Source organism: Indicator indicator, chromosome Z, assembly GCF_027791375.1.
Source record: "Indicator indicator isolate 239-I01 chromosome Z, UM_Iind_1.1, whole genome shotgun sequence".
NCBI classification, from domain to species: Eukaryota; Metazoa; Chordata; class Aves; order Piciformes; family Indicatoridae; genus Indicator; species Indicator indicator.
Window position 1 is genome coordinate 31,638,146 of NC_072053.1, and position 13,072 is coordinate 31,651,217.

Below are 13,072 nucleotides of genomic sequence, written 5' to 3' on the forward strand. Positions count from 1 at the left end.
GATTGTGTTTCCGCCCCCCGCCCCAACCCCGAGGCGTTTTTTCTCCCCAAGGCTCCGCCGCCTCCTCGGGCCACCCGCTGCCGCTGCCGGGGAGGGGTGCGGGATACTGAAGCAGCAGGAGAAGGGGGAAGTGTGCTGAAGGAGGCGGGGAGAGAGGGCGGCGGCGGCGGGCGGGCAGGTGAGGCAGGCGGCCATCCCGCTCCCCTCCTTTTCTTGGCGGCGGCGTGGCGGCGGTGGGGGGAGGGGGTGCGGCAGCGGCCGCGGGTGAAGAGCTGTGTGCAGAGCGACCGGGCGCAGCGGGCCGGGAAGCCAGGCAGACGGGCCAGCGGACGAAGGGCGGCGGCGGGCTGTGCTGGGCTACCAGGGACGGCTGGGTGGCGGCGGGGGCGCTGCTGTCGTGCCGCCGGGCATCGTTTCTACCGGGCAGTCGCGCCGCCGGGCGGGGCCGGCGCTGTTCGCGGCCACCCGCGGCGCTGCCGCCGGCGAGGGCCGGGAGGAGCCCGACTCCGCTGCTGCCCTCCCCCCGTGCACACGCACGTCGCACGCTCCGCGAACGTCCCCGTCGAGAGCTGTTCCATCTTTCCCTCACCCCCGCCCCTTTCCTCTCTTATCCTTTGGCCCCCGAGAAGAAGACTTGATTGGATTTAATATATTTCTTTGGGGTCGGAAGAAACTCCTGCCTGCTGGATCTGGTTTGACGCCCGCCAGACAAGGTAAATGTAATGGAGAAGGCTTGGGGAGCAGCAGCAACAACAGTAAAATCCTTCCTCTGCTGAAGGGGGTGGGGAAAAAGGAAGGAGTTCACGCTTCATTTTGATATCCTGTTTTCTGGCCTTTATTTTTCTGTGTTTTCCACCTCGCATAGTTTAGCTGCCCTTTGTGTTTCTCCTCCTCCCGTCGAAGTGATGTTTGTATGAACGTAGTCGCTGGTTTAATGGAAGAGTCTGGGGAGACCGAAAGTTTTTAAGCAGTTCAAGCACAAAAGTTTCTTTGTTCGGTCAGAGAAGGTATTGAATTGAAACTGCTCGACTCCGTGACTCCGCTGTTTCAGCGCCTTCCCTTCCAAAGCGATTCCTGTCCTAGCGAGTATAATTGCATCCCCGGGAAATAAGAAAGTTCTGAAGGAGCTAGTATCTTTTATTTAATCGAAAGATCTTGAGGCTTGGCACCATTTGTGTCTGCCGTTGCATGTTTGTTGTTCCCTGTTTTTTTTTCCAATGTCGGTTAGTATTTGGCCGGACTTCTTCAAGACAACTGTTAAAAGTTCTTTATAAAAAGAGTGCCTTCGTAGTCCTCTGTAAATGCTGTCGCAGTTTTTCCCGTCGACTGCTGCCACCATCTCTTTTCCTCCCTGCCACCCCCTCTCTGTCCTCAAGCTGATGAGTTGAACTGCGTATTTTTCAGCTTGTATAAGAGGGGTCTGTGTTGCGTTTTGATCCTTGCGAAGTTTATCTTAAGAGCCTCCAACCAAACCACCGACCAAAAAGCCCCCCAAAAACCCAAAACACCAACCAAAAATAATCTAACCATCTAATAGTCTGACTTCTTAAAAGTGTGTGCAGTTGAACCTTCGAGTTAACATAGCCTGGTTTGATTTTGATTGGTCATTTTCTTCTTTATAATTTTTGAAAGTCCTATTTGCAACTGTTGAAGGGGAACCTAAATATAAACTTTTGGTATAAGTTTTTGAACTGCTGGTGCTTGTTCAGTTATGCCAGCTAACTATCTGCGTGTAGTGAAAGCAATATTGCTCACCACAGATTAATTTCATTGCCTCAGAGCGGCAATTATTGGTTAGTTCTTTCGTGAAGGTAAGGAATTTATTGTATTGTGAATGTTTGAAATGAGCTAGACGCCATAGCTCCGTGCCAGCTTATTTAGATTTTTGATCCTGTTTGTCAGACTTGAAAGCAGTGCATTGGTCAGAAAAGATGGGTGTGCTTCAGTCTCTCAAGTGTCCGAAATGTGTTGGAATTTGTAAGGCTTGGCCAAAGTATTTCTGTGCAAAATTTTTAACACTCCTACGTGAGTAGTTCTTTAATGCCATCAAGTAGTGTAGTGTTTGAGGGAAAACTTATTAGTCCAACTCTGATACACCATGAAGAAAAATCTTGACATGTATCTGACCTCAAGTGGCTTCTATGGCTGCTTACAAGTAAATGCAATATATAGACTTACCTTTCCAGGCAGCAGTAAGGGTTATTCATAGGCGTCAGGAAGGGCTGAGCAAAATAAATGGCAGTGAACTTCGGTTTCCTTATATGGCAGATGCTTGGCAGAAAAGCAATGAAGTCTAAACAGAGTAATCCTTTTACAAAGAACGATCACTTTCCAAAGCAGTGCTCCAGTCCCAGTAATGACTTGAGATTCTCGTGGGGTGGGTACTTGTAGCAGTGCGTGACAAATTTAGTTGTAAACCACAATGTTCGTAATGGATGCAATTTTGTTTCTTTTCAGACCTTTTTTATTTATGCACTTGATATTTTTCAATGCCATGTAGAAGAATAGATCCTTATAGTGGAGCCACAACTTTTTGCATTACTCTTTTGTCACCATGGTAGCTATGGAAAAGACCCCTTTCAGTGATGAAAGTGTAATTCAGTACTCCTTACAGCTGATGGTTGTATCATAGAGTGCCGTTCATGTCATTATCGTAGTTTAGGAGTTATGAAGGAATGTATTCTTTCTCAAAATCAGCCATCTCAAGTGAAAATCAGTCTGAAATGGATAGTCATAGTATGAAAAAAGGGATTTAAATGAACACATGCTTGTGTTTCAGCCTCGTGTTGCTTGAAACAACACTTGCATAGGCACATGTTGGTAGCTTAGGGAAACATTTGTTTGACCTGGCTCTTCCTTGCTCCTGAATTAAACTGAGTTCAGGTAAACATCAGTAATTTTAAGTAGATATGCTTGCAATCAAAGAGCTGAAGTTACAGCCTATGGCATACTAGGAACTTTGATTAGGATGATTATCATATTAGAGAAAATGTCAATAGATCTGTCTGATGAATAAGCTGCCCATGAAGTAAGCGTAAGTGCAGTGTTCTATAGGGTATCCATTTACACATCACATTCATATAGACTTGATGAGGGGGCTCCATGGAAAAAGTATTATTGATTGAAAGTTGTGCGGTGTATTAAGTTGGTGGTGCAGGAAAACAGTGCTATGATTTGTCCTCAGTGGAATTCTTTCAGAGTCTGTACTCCTAGATATAGAGAGCCATGCTTGGAACATCAAAGCTAAGGAAAGGCTTGCACATATGTAACATGCATTATATGTAGTGTGTTAGCGATAGGTGGATGGGAGCAAATACCTCAACTCAGCTTTCCTGTAGGGGTGTAATGAATCACTGGCTGTCTGCTTTATGTTTTTTTTTTTTTCCTTCCTGTTCTCAAGTATAAAGGAAAATCTTCTAGGGAAAATGTTACATAAAGATCAAGTGGTTGGTGTGTCACCTCTTTGGGAGATTCTCCCTATGGAATAATCTGATCTGCTAAAGAAGGCTCTGACATTTACTACAAATGGAGGAATTATAAATCTAACCTTTTCCAAATGAGTAACTAGTTGAGTTGATGGAAAAGCTACTCTTACAGATAGGAAAACAGTGGACTGTACTCCTATGTAAGCATACACATGTGGATGGTGACAGTTTTGATATAGGTAGTTAAACGTGCAGTTAGCTTGTGGTAACCTCCTACATTGATAGCTTAGCATCTTGGGAACATCTTTGAAGTCCAATACACACTTGTGAGGTGTGGGGCATGTTTTCACAACTTTAAAGGTTTAACTTATTTTGAGAGTTTTCCTTGGTGCTTTGATTGCATAGGGAGTGTCTCTTTGTCAGCGTTGTGGGTAACTTGTGAAGAATTCTGTGACTACAGACATGGCAGACTCTGATCTACTTCTCGAGAAGAAATAGCTTTTTCAATGGGACAGGGGCTTGTGTAAGCTTCATTTCCTGCAGTCCTTGTAGTTCAAGGTGACAGTCTTTATAGTAAAGGGGACAGGTGGTATATATAGAGAAACTTGACTGCCTTAAAGACAAGATTTTTTTATGAAGGGTTTTTTTGTTGTTGTAGTAAAAGTATTCCTTCATTGAAGTACAGCCTTCGTTTCTAATTAAGAATACAACGTTCACATATTGTGAGTAAAACCTTAGGAGTGTTAAGATTTGAAAGTAAGGATGCTGATTTAGGAGAAATTTATAAATCTCATCTATCACCTCAGGGGAAAAAAATTGGAAAAAGGGAGAAAGTGAATATTGCTATGCAGGAATTCCTACTATTTTTCATTATATGGTAATCTTGAGATAATTCAGCTTCTGGTGCTGCTCTCCGTCATTAGTTACCAGTTCTTTAGAGGATACTTATTTGTCTGATACTTCAGTGCAGGTATTTGTCTTATTATTACTCTCTTTAGTTTCACCCAATTCACACTAAACTGCACCTTCCATCTTTTAAAATTGTGACTTTCTTAACTGAGAAGTAAACAAACCTTTTCCTTTGATCTAAATGAAACAAAACTGAAATGGACTTCAGTTGGAGAACATAAACATTGTGACTAACTTCCCTAGAGTAGTTCAAGTTGAAAAGCAGATTTGTGTCTTATTTATATTTTTTTTTTTTTGGTTGTTGTTTGTTCGGGTTTTTGGGGGGTGTGGTTTTTTTTTTTTTTTTTTTTTTTTTTTGGTGTGTGTGTGTCTGTCTGCATCTAATTTGTAGATGCTTTATACTAAGTGATCATTATACATAGGTGATGATGGAGCAGAGTCTGAGGCTAGTGTGAACGATGTTGTATTCTGTGACTGTCCTGGAAGTTGTAACAGTGTCAGAAAGTAACCAGGCCTTTGGAACTTGTGTTTGAAAGCTCACTACTGTTAAGTAAGATAGTCGGTGCTCTCCTCCCCTCTTTATCCACTTCAGTAGATGATGATTGGGATGTCCATACTCTTCTATTTCTTAGCGTGGCCAAGAAAACATTAGACAACAAGTCTTGTGCACAACTTAGATGGAAAAAAGCTCTTTATGCCTTTTTCTGTTCCATGTTCATCAGGCTAAACCCTAAAGGTTACTTACAATAGTGAGGACAATTTGTGTTCCTGTAAGAGCAAACCTACAGGAAAAGAAATGATTCCAAATTACACAACTTCTTTAACAGCTTCCCAGTTTTAAAATATATGATATTGTATACCTTTGCATTCTCTGTAAATAGAACGATAGTTTCTCAGACTTCTGTTTCACACTTTTGTATAATTTAATCCTGCAGGTATAAGGCTAGATTATATACATGGTGTAAAACAACTGCTAAAAGCAGACTTTTTGTTAAGATTCCATTTTTTGATGGATGTTTTTAGAATAGTAACTGGAAGAAACTAGATCAATATTTTCAGAGTGATCAGTTTGGAATTCACTGGGTGCATGAGCTCCTTTTCCAAATAAAAAAGTCTTCTAAGCACACTGAATTCTCCAAGTTTGTATAGTTTAGTATGTACAGAGCTGCGCTTCATGTCTTATAGACCTTATCATTAACCTGGGTGAGGTGGAATGAACAGAGATCCATAGACATAGTCCAAGTAGTGAATGGTCTGACTGTTCTCACGCTTAAAGTGTGAGATGGCAGCTGTTGGTGTAGAACTTATTTTCTAGGAGAAGAGGTAGGAAGAAAATACTTGTTTTAGGAGTGTTGAGTTTTGTATTTTCTTGAACTTAAAATTGCATTTCTGAAGTAGAAGGTTGGGGTATAGTTGTTTTCCTGTGAACTCCTAGTGTTCAGTGGCTAGTTCTTGTGTCAGTTGTCTGGGGCTACCTTTAGGAATAGAAGAAGCTCTGAAGTGGTTTGATGTCTTAGTAAAAGATATGAATACTTTAAATGAAACGCTTACAATTTATCTCTTCATTTGGAAGGGGTGGTATCTCCCTGTGTAGTGGCCAGGGCCTTATTCTCCTTAGTGGGGAAAGCTCCAGTGTTAATAACCAAAGTGTTTGAAGTTCTGCTAGTGTGTTAAAAGTAGCTGCAGAACGATGGTCTTGGTGTCTGAAGTGTTGTGCTTTTAGGTTTGGAGCCTTCTAATGAGTTTTCAATGAAAGTTGGCATGAGAAGTTCCTGTAGCAGCTGTGCAAGGAGTCTGGTTTCCCAAACAGTTTTGGAAGAAAGGTTCCATTTTTTCCTTAGTTCCATGTTCTATAATGTAAGGTTTAAGTTTAGTACAGTGGCAGAAATTATTTTTTGAGCCTTCCCTGTCCTCCTTTTCCTTGGAGTTTTTCTGTACACATCTTTCAAAACTCCCAAGCCTTCTGAGTAGGAGAGGGCACGGATTCTTTGAGCTGCATCAGTATATCCGAACATTTAAATGCCATGCCAAATGCCTGTGAATGTCAGTCACAGGTTCAGTCATCTGGAATGACTCTGAATATCATCTTAAGTGTTTGGATAGTGGAAGGTGTTTCCAGACTTGTCCAGAAGACTTCTGTTAAACTTCTAAGAAAGATTTTGAGAACTACCTCTTCTGGTGTCCTGGAATATCAGCTTGGTAGTTAGCTCCTTTCAGGAGAACATACTGATTTAGGGTTACTTCTGGTCATATAATCATATGTGATGTTAAACCTGGATCAACAGCTCATTTAATGTCTGAGGTGCCTTTTTTATTAACTGGCCATAAACTTCATCAATGAGGGAGAAAATTCAGATGATCACATCTTTCTCATCCATGGTTATCCAGACTTACAGCCTTTGTTTTGGTTGTGTTTTACTACACTTATACAGGTTGTTTTGTTCTTAATAATGACTGAATTCTTTAGTGTATCTCCTTCTGCAACAAATGTAGAATTTTGCTGTAAGCTCACTTTTCTTGGTTAATGTATGGTTGGTGGGGAACCATTAAAAGTAAGGTAGAAATTAAGTTAAGGACTTAAGTAGGAAGATAAGAGAGATTGTTAAGCTTTCTCATTCTTCCTGTGAATGAGGCAGGAAGGAGAAATCAATTGGAACTCTGAATTTGGCAAGCCATCTGGCTCTGATTCTGAGAGATAAGATTAGAAACAGGGGAGGGAGAGACTACTAGAGCTTTACTATTTTACTATATTATTGTTGTGCTATGGTGTATCTTACTTGTGGTTTTTCTTCTAGAAGACTCTTGTTTCTCTGACCAGTGTTTTGTGAGGGGGGAAACTTTCTGTGGCTATTAGAAAATCCTTTTTCTTCCAGTGCATTATTCTTAATCTAGATTCTAATACTTTGTGTCTGGTACCAGAGATTTCATCTCAATAAACGAAAGTATAAACAATGCAAGTACTAGCATAGCAAAGTAGAATTAAAATAGATGTTAGTAGACTTAGATCAGAAAGGTTTTTCTCATTTGTTTGTATTTATCTGGATAAGCTCCTCTGTTTTTCCAGGATCACTTATTTTGTCTTGCTATACTGAAGCAGAGCAGAAGTGCTGAGAATTGTAGCCTTCCTGTGTGCTTTTTCCAATGGTGCTTTTGCTGGAGAAAGAGTGGAGCAGAGAGATGTTGCTAAAGGAAATCTGTGGGAAAAATGTTGTCCAGATTTCGAATGTTCTGCTCATGATGGTACTGAATTGGTTTTGCAGCAGCAGCCTGTGATGCTTCAAGGGAAAGGCTATGGCCCTGTCACATGATCTGGTTAAAAGAAATTGTTATGGGATCGGTAGGAGAGAAATATATTTTCACTTAATAGTTTCTTTCCCATCCTCTGCATAACTAACTGAAGAACCAGGAAATTGTTCTTTGAACTTCTGAAAATGGTGCTCTAACCTTCACTTAAAACCAGAACGTTACTCATTTTCACCAAACTTGTATTTACTTGCTTCAAATCTTTGGAAAGTCTGAAGGGAGGTATACACTGGCCAGTTCAAATCATTTGAAGTCACAGACAGGAAATTTTCTGAAATTCCTGCACTGTGCTATGCAGTTTCCATTTTCCTATTATGAGAAAAAGAGGCTGACGTGTTAGCAGCAAATCAGCATGGCCCTGTTCACTTTTTACTGCAGTAGTGTCACAGTAGTATTGTACCTCCTTTTCTCACTCTCTCTCTTTTTTTTTTTCTCTCTTGCTGCAAAGCACAGGACGTTAGAAGTTAAGTAACACCTTAAGCTGAGTTGTTACTGAATCAACTTTGAATTCAGTTTTAAGGCTGTAATTTGTGCTGTGATGGGAAGGAGGAATCTTAGTTTTACTTCAGGCTCCTGTCAGGTGAAAAACTTGGTTTTGACTTTATATAGTGCATTATTAGCGATGTTGATAACAGCGCTTTAAGAGAAACTGTACTTTAATATAATTATGCTAATTCTAAGTAATTCTTAGTATTTTTTGTGTAAGCAGTAAGCTCTGGCATTCTCCCCTAAAGACACAAAGATACTTTGGCAACCAAGTATAGCCTTTTTAAATTTTGTTATAACAGTTTCTTAACTTATCTCCAAAGTGCCTGATACAGTAAAATACAACTAACACAACTGCTTTTTTTTTTTTTTTTTTTTCTTTAATTACCATGTTTTGGCTTAGAGGGACACCGTGCTAGGTAAAAAGAAAAATAATTTAGTACAGAAAATATTAGCTTAAGTGTTTCATTACTGTGTTGAGACTGGAAAGAGATTGTAAGTTGGCAAAAATCAAATGTGCATCGAGGCAGCAAAACTGCGTAAATAGAAGACAAGAATAATGGTGCTTAGTCACATGGAAGATGTCTTGTGGGTAGAACCATAGTTAATGCAAAGAAGAGTAATTCTTGTACATCACAGTTGTGAGCAACTAATAGCAGTGGATCAGGATTTGTGTATCCATTGTAAAATGAATGTAGGAAAAAATAGAGATGCAGTTCAGGGATTCCTTTATCTGCCCAGAATGATATCTCTTAAAGCTGTTGAGCTAATGTGTGTCATAGTTATATTGTAAACTATAGGGAGAAGATGCTTAGAATCTGGGAAATACTATTTTTATTTTCATTTTTGTTAACTTTCTGCTCTTCATATAAATAGGGGCTACTCCTTACTACAGCAGTGAAAAAGGTATATACAAGTAAATTTTCTTAAAGCTTCATTGTGAATAAAAATTACTGGGTTTTGTACTGTGTTTTATACTAAACAAATGTAGCAAAAAAGACAAACCAGCTTATTAAGGTGGGTAACACTGAGAAGAACAGAGACAGAAGTATTCTTTAAGGGGGAAATACTCCAAAGTAAAATGGAAGCTTAGTTATATCTGCTGTTTCTTCCACTAATGATTTTCATTAGTGGACTGCATAGTGTTTTAAGTATCAGGGTGCATCTTTATATGTGGTTTTGAGTTGGAAATTTTTGTTGGCTTATTTATTTCTTTATTTTAAATCTAACAATCCAAAATTTGAGAATGAATACACACATCCACACACAGCTCATCTTTTTTTTTTTTGTTTTTTTGGGAACTCTGATCTATGAATGTGTTCCCAGTTGTGTAATCTGTCTATATTTGGTGCAGCAGTTTTTCTGGGAATTTATCAATTTTATTAGCTAGAGGGTTTTGAGTGTGATTCCTTCTCCCATGTACCCAATCTCTGCTTGATCTGTATCTCAGTCTTGATTTTGGGCCTGCTGTGGTGTTCTGGCCTCTGTGGTTTGATCCATTTATATAGTTTTAGCTAGGAATTCTGGTAATGACTCTTTTTGAGGGGAGTGAATGTAAAGGAGAGCATCAGGGGCTGTTTTGTTTTAATATGTAGACCACACCGTTTAGAAAGCAAAATAATTAAGTAACCAAGAATCCTACGATAAGAAATGTTATTCTTTTTTTTTCTCTTCCCCTTTTCTGTTTCAACTGAACTGTTGTGTTGCAGATTGCCAGAATCTGCTGGCAATTAGATAGTCTGGTTAATAAATGAGAACTTCTCTTGTATATTGAAGTACTGCGTATTTTGAGCAATGCAGCTTGCTTGTTTAAAAACGTTTGGTATTTGCTGCAGATGGCTGCATAGTGTAAGGAGTGGCTTCCTGGCTGCATTGTACATGAATTGCCAGACATGATGAGAGTAGTTTTGTTCTGGAATGCCAAAATACATTGAATTGATTCAGGAAGCAACATATGTCGAATGAATAAAAATATCACTTATGAAACGGAATGTAGTAGTTATGTTTTTCCTGAATTAAGGAGTTAAAAAAAGGGCTTCTTGTATTGAGGGTAGTATTAATTACCAATTGCTGACTTACACTTTCAGCATTTTCATTACTGTTTGTTTCCTTATGCCTTTTTTTTTTTTTTTTTTAATTGGTGTATGCCATAGAGGGGAAATTGAAACAAGGAGGCTATCAATAGGAGTACTGTATATGGAAAGAGTCTTATGTTTTGTCCTTGGATATTAAGGCCTGTGCATAGTATGAAGGTTTTTGGTGGGGGATTGGGTTTTTGTTTTTGGTGCGGTGCTTGTGTGTTGGCTTTTAACACTTTTTTGTTTGTTTAATGTCCTTTTAGGCTGGTATCCTAGATGTTTCCTTTACAACCCTTTTCGAATTGTGTGTGATTACTTCATAGTGCCGGTGGAAAACTAAAGTGGATGAAACTAAAAATGAGCAGTGAAGGATGTTGCTTCTGCCCAAATTTTTAATTCCTGCAAGTTCTTGACACAGAAAGTAGGAACATTTACATAGCTCAAATAGCTCCAAATATAGCAGGATTTTATTATGATAAAGACACAAGCCCAGGGCAGAGCTTGTTTGGTTCAATACTACTTCCTTGTTTGCAAAGTAGGTGGAAGTTTTTCTTAATCCTCTTAGTTGGAAGGCAAAGATATTAAAAACTGTGTTGACAGAAAAACAGGCATCTGTTTAGAAGTTGTAATTCCATCTGATTGGTTCTTAACTAATATTTTGCATAATTTTCCTTATCTGAAATAATTTGAAAGCCATGTTTTTGTAGCTCTCTTAAACCTGGAGGAACAAAGTGTGCATTGTTAAAGCAATTTTGGTTGTCCTTTCTGAGTGTTGTTTTTCTCTTATTCTCTTCCATCTCTATGAAGTTAAATTAACTTCACTGAATTATCTTATGTAAGATCCTTGTTTTATGCCTTGTGTAAGAAGTGATAGGTTCCTGAAAGAGGAACAGCTCTGTGGAAAAGATCTTGGGGCTACTTGTGGACCAAAAGCTGGACATGAGCCAGCAATGCACAGTTGAAGCCCAGAAGGCCAGTCAGATCCTGGGGCACATCAAAAGAAGCATGGACAGCAGGTCAATAGAGGTGATTCTGCCACTCTACTCTGCCCTGGTGAGACTCACTGGGAGTACTGCATCCAGCTCTGGGACCGTCAAGATTAGAAGGACGTGGGCATGTTGGAGTGGGTCCAGAGGAGGGCTACAAAAGTGGTCAGACAGCTGGAGCACCACTTCTGCAAAGATGGGCTGAGAGAGTTGAGGTTGTTCAGCCTGGAGAAGAGAATATTCTGGGGAGACCTAATAGCAGCATTCCAGTACCTGAAGGGGACCCACGAGAAAGCTGGGGAGGGACTGTTTACAATGGCATGTAGGACTGGGACAAGAGACAATGGGTTTAAACTAGAGCAGGGTAGATTTAGATTGAACATTAGGAAGAAGCTCTTTACTAAGAATGTGTTGCAACACTGGAACAGGTTGCCCAGAGATGTGGTTGAGGCCCCATCTCCGGAGACATTCACGGTCAGGCTTGATATGCCTCTGAGCAATCTGATCTAATTGGGGTTGTCTGCAGGGGGGTTGGACTAGATGACTTTTAAAGGTTTCTTCCCACCAAAGCATTCTGTGTTTTCTTTCCATAGCTTTGGAAGGCATGGGTTTATCTAAACCAAACATCTAATAATAAAGTAGCTTCCTCTGAAGCCTGGCTGTAGCAGAGGCTGTGATTGCCATGATTTCTGTGCTGTATTGGTGATACCAAGAGCTCAGTTGTGAAGCAGTGTTGAAAGTTTTATATGTTCCCTTCTGGATTGAAAGAGGAGATGGTGGTGTTTCTCTTACTTTCCTGCCCCTGAAAGCTTTAGCTGTCCCATGGTGATGATATCACCAACTCCTGAGAGATGAGGCATATGGTCCAAAACAACATCTAGAGTTGCTTATTTTTGTCTGGGTCCGCATTAGCTGGGTTTTCATGAGCCTTTGTATTTGTTCTCATAGTCCATCTGTCTTCACTGATTGTGATGTATGTTAGTGTGGTGTCAGTCTTTTCTGAGGTATTTGCAAGAAAATATGTAGAAAACATGTTCAGGTATACGAGAGCTTCATTCCTTTTCAGCTTTTGTTCTTCTGTGAAGCGTTGTGTTCATTTTCATTTTAGTCACTGTCATGAGTGAATAATGGTCCTGCTAGTTAAAAGGAGGCCTGACCTGCTTAATCACAAGTCATTCCAGTATTTCTACTCATCTCCCAGGTATCAGTGCCTACAGCACTGTTCTGTAGCTATTGAATTGCAGGAAGTACCAGAAATAGCAGCAAAAAGAAATGTTCTATCACATCTGTTTTCCTTCTGTTCCTTTGTGTTCCTGAAATGTACGCCCAGTGCAGCATAGCAAGAATCTATAGGTGTCCCCATCCTCCCTACAGCTTAGAGGTATCTGTTATTTCTCTAGGGTCTGGCCTGGTTTGCTTCAGGTCTCTGGTGTCCTCTTGTTTCATCCTTTCTTGTGGTTTCTTCTTGAATGTGTCCCTTTTCTGTAGGCTTTCTGAAACATTGGTAGTGTAGACGTGGAAGCAGACCAGAAGACAGCATCTCAGAATTTTTTTTTCTTAATTAAAAAGAGAAGCTGTTTCCATTTCCATTCCATATCAGGATTTACTGCTGTGTGTTTTTTCAGGTGTGTGATATAGGTGGCTCTAAGTTAATCAATTAGTAGAGGTGTCAATAGAAAAGGAGTTCAGATGAGAAGCCTATGTGTGCTGCGGAAAGACTATTTAGATCCATGCCAATCACTAGATTTGCTTTACATCCAAACACCTAGAGGTTAAATGAAACTGTCATATTACACGGACTTCATGTGAGACAAATTGTGTATCCTGTTAGGATTGGAAGTAGAGTGCATTCTGCTCTAAGTAATGGGCATCGTCTGCTATAAAG

The 13,072-nt window shown here is 40.1% G+C and overlaps 1 protein-coding gene across 1 annotated transcript in view; it reads left to right on the top strand.

Moving 5' to 3' along the window:
- Positions 1–698: 698 nt before the first annotated feature.
- Positions 699–13,072, top strand: part of ERBIN (erbb2 interacting protein) — a 127,346-nt gene continuing 114,972 nt past the window's right edge. Inside the window, exon 1 of the mRNA XM_054397783.1 lies at positions 699–713. The gene's annotated coding sequence lies outside the window, so the exon portion shown is untranslated. The remainder of the gene's footprint in view (positions 714–13,072) is intronic.